Genomic DNA, 10,357 nt, shown 5'->3' with positions numbered 1-10,357 from the left:
AAATAACAATAATTTATTTTTAAAGTTCACATCCTAAGTTTGCTCTCAACCTATTTAGAAATTGGAAAACCTTTTTAGTTGTGATAGTTGTGAAAAATGAGTCATACTGGTGGCTTATGAAACAAAGTCTCTCCTCAAAAATCATCCCCTAAAACCACTTCAGTGGCTCACTGCTTGAATGTGTTACGTTACTGTGTATTTGCTTAGCAGATGTAAACTTCTCTGAAACTAAGCTATTAATCCTGAAATATTTTTATACCTACTACACCTAACGCTATGACAGTGATGCTATAAAGCAATGGTTTTAACCTTTTTTTTTAATGTGACTCACCTGACTGTGTAATTGGTTTCTGTTTTTCTGTTTTAGGGCTCTTTCTAATGACAAGGCTCAGTACAAGATCCTCTTCTCCTTGCTGCATGCAGGATCTTGTTCCCCCACCAGGGATCGAACCCATGCCCCCCTGCACTGGGAGACAGGAGTCTTAACCACTGGACCACCAGGGAAGTCTCTGCACTAGGTTTCTTAAATCTGTAAGTTTATGTCTTTTGCCAAACTTGGGGAATTTTTGCAATTATTTCTTTAAGTACTTTTTCAGCCCTGCCCTTTTTCTCCACTCCTTCTGGGATTCTGATGACATGACATGAATATTGTATCCTTTGTTATAGTCCCATAGGTTCCTAAGGTTCTATTCATTTTTTTTCCTGTCTGTTTTCTTTCTGTTGTTCATATTGGGTAATTTCTGTTATTCTCTCTCTCTTTTTTTTTTTAAAGGTTTGCATTTTTTTTTTTTAATTTATTTATTTATGGCTGTGTTGGGTCTTCGTTTCTGTGCGAGGGCTTTCTCTAGTTGCGGCAAGTGGGGGCCACTCTTCATCGCAGTGCGCGGGCCTCTCACTATCACGGCCTCTCTTGTTGCGGAGCACAAGCTCCAGACGCACAGACTCAGTAGTTGTGGCTCACGGGCTTAGTTGCTCCGCGGCATGTGGGATCTTCCCAGACCAGGGCTCGAACCCGTGTCCCCTGCATTGGCAGGCAGATTCTCAACCACTGCGCCACCAGGGAAGCCCCTGTTATTCTCTCTTCAAGTTCATTGATCCTTTCCTCTGGTCTCTACATTCTTCTATTGATCCCATTGATTGAGTTTTTATTTTGATTCTTGCAGTTTTTCAGTTCTAAAGTTTCCATTTGGTTCTTCTTTATATCGTCTATTTCTTTGCTGAGGTTTTTTATTTTTTCATTGGTATTAAGTATGTTTCTAATTGCTTGTTAAAGCATTTCATATGATGGCTGCTTTAAAACCCTTGTCAGATAATTCCAGCATCAACATAATCTTGGTATTGGTGTGTGTTGATTATCTCTTCTCATTGAAGTTAAGATTTTCCTGGTTCCTCATGAGTGATTTTCAATTGTATCTTGGACAGTTTTGCTATTATATTATGAGATTCTGGATCATATTTAAATCTTCTCTTTTATCAGGTCTTCTATGACACCACATCAGTGGGGGAAGGATGGTGATGCCCTATAGTATTACTGTCAGGTGGTGTGGAAGCTCAGATTCCCCTCTTGGCCTCCACTGAACCCTGGGAAGCAGAGGGGCATCTCATTATTGCTGGGTGGGAGTGGGTGTTCAGACTCTCCACTAGGCCTCTGCTGACACTACAGGGGGCTGGGAAGCCTAGCTATGGCTGGAATGTGGTAAAAGTCCCAGGTTCCCACTCAGCCCTCTCTGATACCACCTCAGTAGGGAGGGGTGACTCAACCGCTGGGTGGGCGTGGAAGTCCTGGCTCCCCACATGGTCTTTACTGACAACCTGGGGCAGAGGTTGGGGGTAGTCTCATTCCCATATGGTGGGGATAAAAGTTCCACCTCCCCACAGGTTGGGGGAAGAGAAGTGCCTTGTTATAGCTGGCCAAGGACATAAGTCTAGGCTCTCCACTCATACTTTCAGTGGTGTTTGGTTGAAGTAGAGCAATTATTCTCCAAAAGTTTTTAGTTTTGTTTTGTTTAATTAATTTATTTTATTTTATTTATTTTATTTTTGGCTGCGTTGGGTCTTCGTTGCTGTGCGCAGGCTTTCTCTAGTTGCGGCGAGCGGGGGTTACTCTTCGTTGCGGTGCGCAGGCTTCTCCTTGCGGTGGCTTCTCGTTGTGGAGCATGGGCTCTAGGCGTGTGGGCTTCAGTAGTTGTGGCACATGGGCTCAGTAGTTGTGGCGCACGGGCTTAGTTGCTCTGTGGCATGTGGGATCTTCCCGGACCAGGGCTCGAACCCGTGTCCCCTGCGTTGGCAGGCAGATTCTTAACCACTGTGCCACCAGGGAAGCCCTGTCCAAAAGTTTTGTTTTGCTAGGCTGCCCCTTTCCTTTTCCAGTAGCTAGAGAGAACGGATTTTTCTTGGGGGTTTTTTTGTCTACACCTGTTGGCTTTTCCAGGCTGCCTGCTTCTCCACAACGCAGTCTGGGCTGTCCCGGGCAAGAAGAAAACCCACATCCCCCTGTCCTTCCGTTGGTCCTGAGATCCCTAAAAGGTCTACCTTCTTCTCTTTACATGTTAGAATCTTCTTATATTTGTTTTATATATAGTGTCCAGGGCCTTTAGCTGTTCTTAGCCAGAGGAACAAAGAGATGTGTGTTTACTCCATTTTGTCCTGGAACTGGAAACTCAATATTGGATTCCTACTCTCATTACCATGGCATCATAAGTCAATGGTTCCAAGAAGGAAAATGAACATTCGAGCCCATATACTTTTATTGCTAATACCCACTGCCCCTAAATTCCAGTACAACTGGGTGGATGTAAAAGGTTTTACCTCAACACCCAACACAACAGTTTTCCCCTTCTAGTGTCAGTGCAGCGGGTGGGAAATGAGACAATTGTGGTGCCAGAAATCTAAATTTCCCAGGTGTTGAGTTGTTTGCCTCTGGCTTGGGAAGTGTGGCTCACTAGCTATGCTTCTTCAGGGAACATAGCTGCCAAGACAAGATCTCTGTTCTCTATCATGAAGGCTCCCCCTGCTTTCATGGCATTTTAGAGCTTAACTGACACTTCATCTCTGCAGATAAATTCTGTGCTGGGGCAAGAGAAGGAACCATCACTTTTATAAATTTCAAATGTACTCTCTAACAACCAACACAAGCACTTCAAGCCTTGAAATCCTTGCTACTGGCACACATTTCATATAGCAATTGGGGCTGCCACTTAAGGAATTGCAATTTGTGCATTGTACAAAAGCACCCAGCCAATGGGACAAAAGGGAGTTAAGATCCAGCCCAGGCTCCTCTTGCCAAATCATGTACCCACATGGCTACATCACTCAGAGGGGGTGCCTTTTTCAAATTTGCACAAAGGCTCCCTATAAGCAATCAGCTGGGCTCTGAATCTAACAATAACAGTATTGCAGCATCTCAAAAGAAATACTCTCTTGTATTCCATAAACTCATTATACTTGAATATTCAATTGATACTCATACATAATTTATATCGTCACTTCAAAATTATTTATTTTCAGATTTTCAAGCCTATTAAAATGAGCTCCAAATCATCTGAGGTAGGGCCCATTGCAAATTTTGGCAAGGGTCAAATTGGCTTTTTAAAGGTATTTCCATTATCTTCCTGGGATTGCACCTTCCCATTAGTGAGGGTTGTTAATTATCAGGTGCCGGGCAGATAAGGCTTTTCTTATCTAGGCTTTTCTTTTCTTATAAGCTAGGCTTTCTGATAGGCACAATCCCCTGTCGCTTAGCTGTGAACAAAGCCCTCTGCCTTACCCGCTCTGATCATGCAACACATCAGTATATGCTTCCAAGGCAATTGAATATTCCTGCCATCTTGGAATGGCTGCAGCATTGATTAAATCTGGATACTGCAGGTTGAAACAGGAAACTAAAGAGTTGTGAGAAGAGGCCCATTATTTGTCTGCTTAACCAACCAGCTAGTGGTCACTTAGTGGATATATCTCTTATCAGAATAAGAGCTTTAAATTACTTGGATCAAATAAGCTTTCTAAAATATATTGGTCTTAGTCTTACTATAAACCAAATAGTGATTTAGATGTAAACAGTCAGCTCACATCAAGACAAATAACAAGAGAGCACCAAAGCACACCTTGGTTTCTAAATCCACAACACTGACCCTTTGTTTTTTGGCTTCATCAAAATATTAATATTTTGGAAAATATTACTATTTTAAAAAATGAAAGCGATGATAAGCTGGTCACTGTGCCAAAAGCACTCAACTGGGCTCCATGCTCCTCTTTGCCAAAGCCATTTGCTCAGTTCAGCAAATCTCCCGACACCACTGCACCCCAGGGTCCGTGTTCACTAGATGAAGAGTTTAAGCTAGCTCTCAAACACTCTTAATTTTTATACATCCCAAACAAGTACAGCTTGAGTGTGCAATGATGTCCTTTGAGTTGCCTTTTTCTCTTTTAAACATTTGCTATAATTTTCCTAATACATTTAAAACATTTTTCTCCTTGATGTAGAAAATGACTTCCCATCTGCTAACTCTCATTTTTCAAATGTACTCAATTCTAACAGCAAAGACAAATATTCTATCAACAGCCACACCCCTTTTGCAAAACACCACCATGTCACAAGGAAGGTTCTTTTTTGAAATTCCATTGTAAATAAAAATAAAATAAATTTTGGAGACTTGCTGTAAGTTTTCTTTTAGTTGTTAAATGTGAGTTGAATAGATTCTTTACTATCTTCCCATATAATATGTCCCACTGTATAAGTGTAATATATAACCTTGTACCAAAAAAAAAATGGTATTTTGAAAAGCAGATTAAATCACAGAACTTGGCTTATATGGCTCTCTAAAATGTTTGTCATAAGTCTATATATTGTCATATGACTGGACTTCCATTATTAAAGTGTTTAGTTTTGAAGTGTTTGGTTTGGAAATATTCATTCAATGTGAAGGATTAAAACAAAACAAAACTCATTAAAAGGCCAGGATCCTGGTCCTCCTTTGCCATATGCTATGAGATCTCAGTTAAGACACTTACTTTCCCTGGGTCTTTGTTTCCACATCTAGAAAGTGAAGAAGCTAAATTAGATGCTTTATTAATGGCTTACAGTCCTATAACTCTATGTCAGATAGTTTTTGAACGGTTCATTCAGGAGTCTCAAAGCATTAGAACAGCTAATAATTACTAATTTACAGATGAAGAAACTAGAACTCAAATAAGCTAAGTAACTTGCCCCAAATCACAAAACTGAACTGTGGAATAGCTAATCCCTTACCCAGGCCTGTCTGATTCCAAAGCTCATGCTTTTAGCTCTACCTCCAATGGAATTCTCCCCTTTCAGGAGGAGAAGAAACTCTGGTTTCCATAACTTTATAAAGGATAGGACATAAAATCTATATGCTATAGAAGAGCTGCCTTGGAGAAAGTACCAGACAGTTTGAGGGTTGGCCTCTATATCTTGTCCTTCAAATAACTGAGACAGTAGCTCTCAAACTATGACCTGGACCAGAAGGATCAATAACACCTTAAAAATGGCCAGAAATGCAGATTCTCAGGCCCCACCCCATGCATACTGAATCAGAAACTCGGGGAATGGGACCCAGGAATCTGTGTTTTTACAAGCCCTCCAGGTGATTCTATTACACACCACAGCTTGAGAACCACTGCACTAAGATGTATGACCTTGAGAAATGCATGCAAGAACTCTTGAGTTCCAGTTGCCAGCTCTGAAATCCTATGGTCCTTCTATGACCTAAAGTCTGAATTATTAAGAGGAAGATAGATCAGATTCATATCCTTAATTCTGAAAACTGATATCCAATAAAGGGAAGAAGGGGAAGGCAGATGAGGACGAAGAGGTCAGCCTTTTGTATAGCCCCCAATTAGTCAAAGCAGCAGTTTTGTTTGTGATGATTTATGGCAGTGATGCCTGTGACATCCCAAAATAGAACATCTTTTTTGGAGTCACTCTGAATGCATCTAGCTCTTTGGGAATTTAAAAATTTATTAGGCAACTTGGAGTTCAGCTCAAAGAAAGACAGAATCTATGTAAAATATGCATTCTGTTTCTTTAGCCCTGCTTTAAGCCATTCAGGAGACAGTTTCTGGGAATGGAGTCTAATAGATCATTTTTGCAAAACGGAACAAAGTAATATCTCACTTCCCAGGAGTTAAAACCTCTCCCCACACCCACACCATTCCAGGAGGTGACATATATCTCGGAATTCATTTCAAGCAGAGATGACATAACCAGCTTTCCAGGTAGCTTCAGGAACTTACGTTTCCCCAGCTTAGCAATGACTCAGCAGATGGCCTTAAGTACCATGCTGGCGCCAAGGGTCGTATTTTCATTATTTATTAAACATTTTACTTGCTCACAGCCTAAGTCCCTGTAACTCAATTCTCATGTTGTGCATGCCTTGGGTCAGAAATCTCTTCATTAGGCCTAGCCCTGAGGTTAGAACAAATGCCATTTTTCACTTAAGAGGCTGAAGCTACTGACCCATCATCAAAATATCTGGTGCCTAGTAACCATTCAATGAATGTCTGTCAAATGAAATAGTGAGTTAAAGAAAGTAGTGCCCAGGCTTCAGTTTAACTTGTAAATAACAGTAATGGTTGTGCACCATTTTGAACACAGCCTCTTACCTACTGCTTTCATAATGCAGAAGGACATTAACATGTTCTGAGCGCTTATTAACGTCCTGAGTACTTTGTGAATGTTTGTCTCATTTAATCCTCCACAGCAAGTCCAAGGTTGGAGTTGTATTGTCCCATTTTGTAGGCAAGAAAACTGAGGCTGAGATTCCCGAAATTGTACAGCTGATAAATGGCAGAGCCAGGACTAGAACGTAATTCTTATCCTACTTTCCCTGCTGTCTAATACTGGACTTAGTATGGAGGCAAAATGGCTCCTCAGAACTGGGGTTCAGACTTTGGCCCTGAAACAGGTTGATAGTCAAGAATCATAGGTCCGTGCTCGCTTCGGCAGCACATATACTAAAATTGGAATGATACAGAGAAGATTAGCATGGCCCCTGCACAAGGATGACATGCAAATTCGTGAAGCGTTTCATATTTAAAAAAAAAAAAAAAAAAAAAAAGGAATCATAGGTCCTACCTTGAAATAACAGACAGAGACAACTGATTATGGCAGATAAATGGAGAAATGAGTAAAACCATACTTTTAAAATCAAATATTTTATGCATATAAAATAATTTATGGATATGTCATTTATATACAAAATATGAATAAAAATAGGTAAGTTATAAAGAATATAATAAAATAAACACATATGTGCCCATCACCCATGTATATAAAATTTCTTCATATATATATAATATATATATAAAGAATCTCTTTATCCAGAAATTACCACTGTCTTAAATTTTTTATTTTCCCCTTGCTTTTCTGTATGGTTTTATTACATGTCTATGTATATGCATGTGCAAAATATTTTATTAACTTTGTTTTTAACTTCATATGTAAGGTATTATACTTCAAGTATTCTTCTGCAACTTGCTTTTTTAAAATTTAACGTTATGTTCCCGAGATTTATCCATTTTGTCACATAGAGCTGTGGTTCATTCATTTTTACTGAGGTATAGTATTCTATTGTATGAACATACCTTAATCTATTCTTTCTGTCAATGGGCATTTGGATTGTTCCCCGTTTCTGACCATCACAAATAGTGCTATCATGAACATCCTTGTACATATCTCCTGAGCATTATGTTACTACCTAGAAGTAAATTTCTGAGTCACAGAATATGCACATGTTCACCTTGATAAGGCAATGACAAATTGTCTTCTAAAGAGTTTAGACCAGTTTACACTGGTATCAGCAATAGCTAAGTATTTACATATCCTCTCAACATTTGATATTGTTATACTTTTTCATGTTTGCTGGTGTGGTAGGTGGAAAGTGGTGTCTATTAGTTTTAATTTGTAGTTCCTACATAATTTATTTGGTTGAGCATCTTTTCATGTATTTATTGGCTTTTCTGATTTCCGTATCTATGAAATAAATACAGTTCGTATCTCTCTTTATCTTTACTTTCTCAACCCTTTTATACTGACATGTGGGTGAGGAATTGGAGATACATGAGTAGTGCCAAGATAAATGAATGAGTGGAAGAAGAGAAGACACCATGTTTGAAAGGCCAGAAATCAATGAGAATGTGGTGTGTTTGAGAAACCAACAGAAATCCCATGCAATATGTTGCTAAAATGCAAGCTTTGACTTTAAGGTAAGAGAGATCTGAAACTGAAGCAAGTTCTACAACAGACCACTCTATAGTAATTTCAAATTAAACATCCCTGGTTATTTGACTCCTGAATTCCAAATGAGGGAATGATTTGTGGAGATGATTTTTTGGAGACAGAGTTATTTCCTCCAACCTCTGCAAGGGGGAGGGGACTGCGGTGCTCCCTTTCATCTCCAGATTAGAGAGAAGGACTTCCCTTGGACCAGTAGGAGAATTTAATATGTACCCTGAGGAGTTTAGGGGGCATGGTGGACTGATGTCAACTCGTGCTTTAAAAACTGGAGTCATCTGCAGTTACAGAGCCAGAAGAGAGGTCAGCAGGCAGCAGCTTGACGACGTCTACATTTGGTGAGGCATCTTTAGACAATATGAGCCAGGGAAGAAGTTTAACCCTTTCCTTACCACTCCTCTCTTCCCCTGTTTCAACCCGCTGGTGGAATCAGAAACCAGATTTAGCACATTGGAGGTGGGTGGGAGAGGTGGGAGCACCATGTGGGGAAAAAGAGAAGAGACTATGACCCACCCTCTTCTTCCACAAGCAACCAGCCCACGTTGGGCTCCAGCATGGGGGAGGGGCACAATTCAATTTTGAATCAACTTGAGTGTTTTCGGTGTCATATGGGACTTGATGTTTTGAAATATTGAACTGAGAATGTGTTGACATTGGAAGTGAGCATAATATTTTCTATTACCCAATAGGGAACCAAAAAGTTATTGCAACTGCTGGTACTTTCATCTAAGTGTGAGAGAAGAAACAGTCACATGAAAGGTTAAAGGGACAGTGGGAGACGTATTGTTTCTTCATGATGTTCTGATTTTCAAAAATGATATAACTAGAGAGCAGCAAGAGAAGAGATTGTAAAGAAGGTGGCAAAGGCCAGATCTGAAGCAGAATGAATCACAGGAGGATTTGGAACTTTCCCATAAAAGCCCTAGAAAGCCATTGAAGAGTTCTAGGTAGGGAAAATCTGTGATCAAAACAGTGCTTTTTGAAAAATCCTTCTAGTTTCAGAGTAAATGATGTCTTAAAGGGCAGCAGGGGCAGGGGTCACCCAGAGGAGGCCATGGTTTAGGAAAAAATATGTGGTGGTTTGGTCTAGATTAGTGGCAGTGAGAATAAAAGACATGGAAGGTTGTGGGAGAAGTAATAAGCTTGAGATTAATTGGTGGTGGACCTGATGTGGGAAGTCAAGAATGGCTTCTACGTTTCTGATCTGAGCCACTAAGTTATCAGCAGCGCTATTTCCAGAAACTAGGAATTCTTTTGATCCTTTACTCTTTTGGGAGGTATACAGGGGCAGACAATAGTGTCTCCATCTTACGGATGTGGTGATTAATATTCAAGAAAACCATGTAATTTGCTGAAGTCCACATAACTCATTACATGCTGAGAGCTGTTGCTGGCTTCTTGCAGCTTCTACTTCAAATGACAATGCTTGAACTAGTTCTTTTTTTTTTTTTAATATAAATTTATTTATTTATTTATATTTTATTTTTGGCTGTGTTGGGTCTTCGTTGCTGCCCACGGGCTTTCTCTAGTTGCAGCGAGCAGGGGCTACTCTTCGTTGGGGTGCACGGGCTACTCAGTGAGGTGGCTTCTCTTGTTGCAGAGCACAGGCTCTAGGCCACGCGGGTTTCAGTAGTTGCAGCACACAGGCTCAGTAGTTGTGGCTCACGGGCTTAGTTGCTCCGCGGCATGTGGGATCTTCCCGGACCAGGGCTCGAACCCGTGTCCCCTGCACTGGCAGGTGGATTCTTAACCACTGTGCCACCAGGGAAGTCCAAACTAGTTCTTTTTGACTGCTTTTAGAAACAAATGCCCCACCATAGGTGAAGTTAAGAGTGTAATTTAAAGGAAGAGAGAAAGAAACTGAATTCTGATACAGTCCTCAAGCTTAAAACATTTATACATTCAACAATTTCAGCAAAACATAATTATGCTTCTTAGAATCATGGAACCACTTCATGAAACCCTGGATTTTAATATAGTTGAGAAAACTCTGAACTGGCCTAGGTAACATTTGTTTCTCTTCCAGCCACACTATTCTGCAATTTATCTTTTAGAGCAGTATCTCTTAAACCTTAACCTGCATACGAATCACTTCAGGATCTTGTT

At 40.3% G+C, this 10,357-nt stretch overlaps 1 non-coding gene across 1 annotated transcript; it reads left to right on the top strand.

The window, feature by feature from the left end:
• The first annotated feature begins 6,948 nt into the window (after positions 1–6,948).
• On the top strand, positions 6,949–7,055 carry LOC118897611. Its single transcript, XR_005020498.1, has one exon. It is a non-coding gene; the product is annotated as a U6 spliceosomal RNA (small nuclear RNA).
• The last annotated feature ends 3,302 nt before the right edge of the window (positions 7,056–10,357 follow it).

This window comes from Balaenoptera musculus, chromosome 6 (genome assembly GCF_009873245.2).
Source record: "Balaenoptera musculus isolate JJ_BM4_2016_0621 chromosome 6, mBalMus1.pri.v3, whole genome shotgun sequence".
NCBI lineage: Eukaryota > Metazoa > Chordata > Mammalia > Artiodactyla > Balaenopteridae > Balaenoptera > Balaenoptera musculus.
This window is presented reverse-complemented; position numbering and strand designations above follow the sequence as displayed.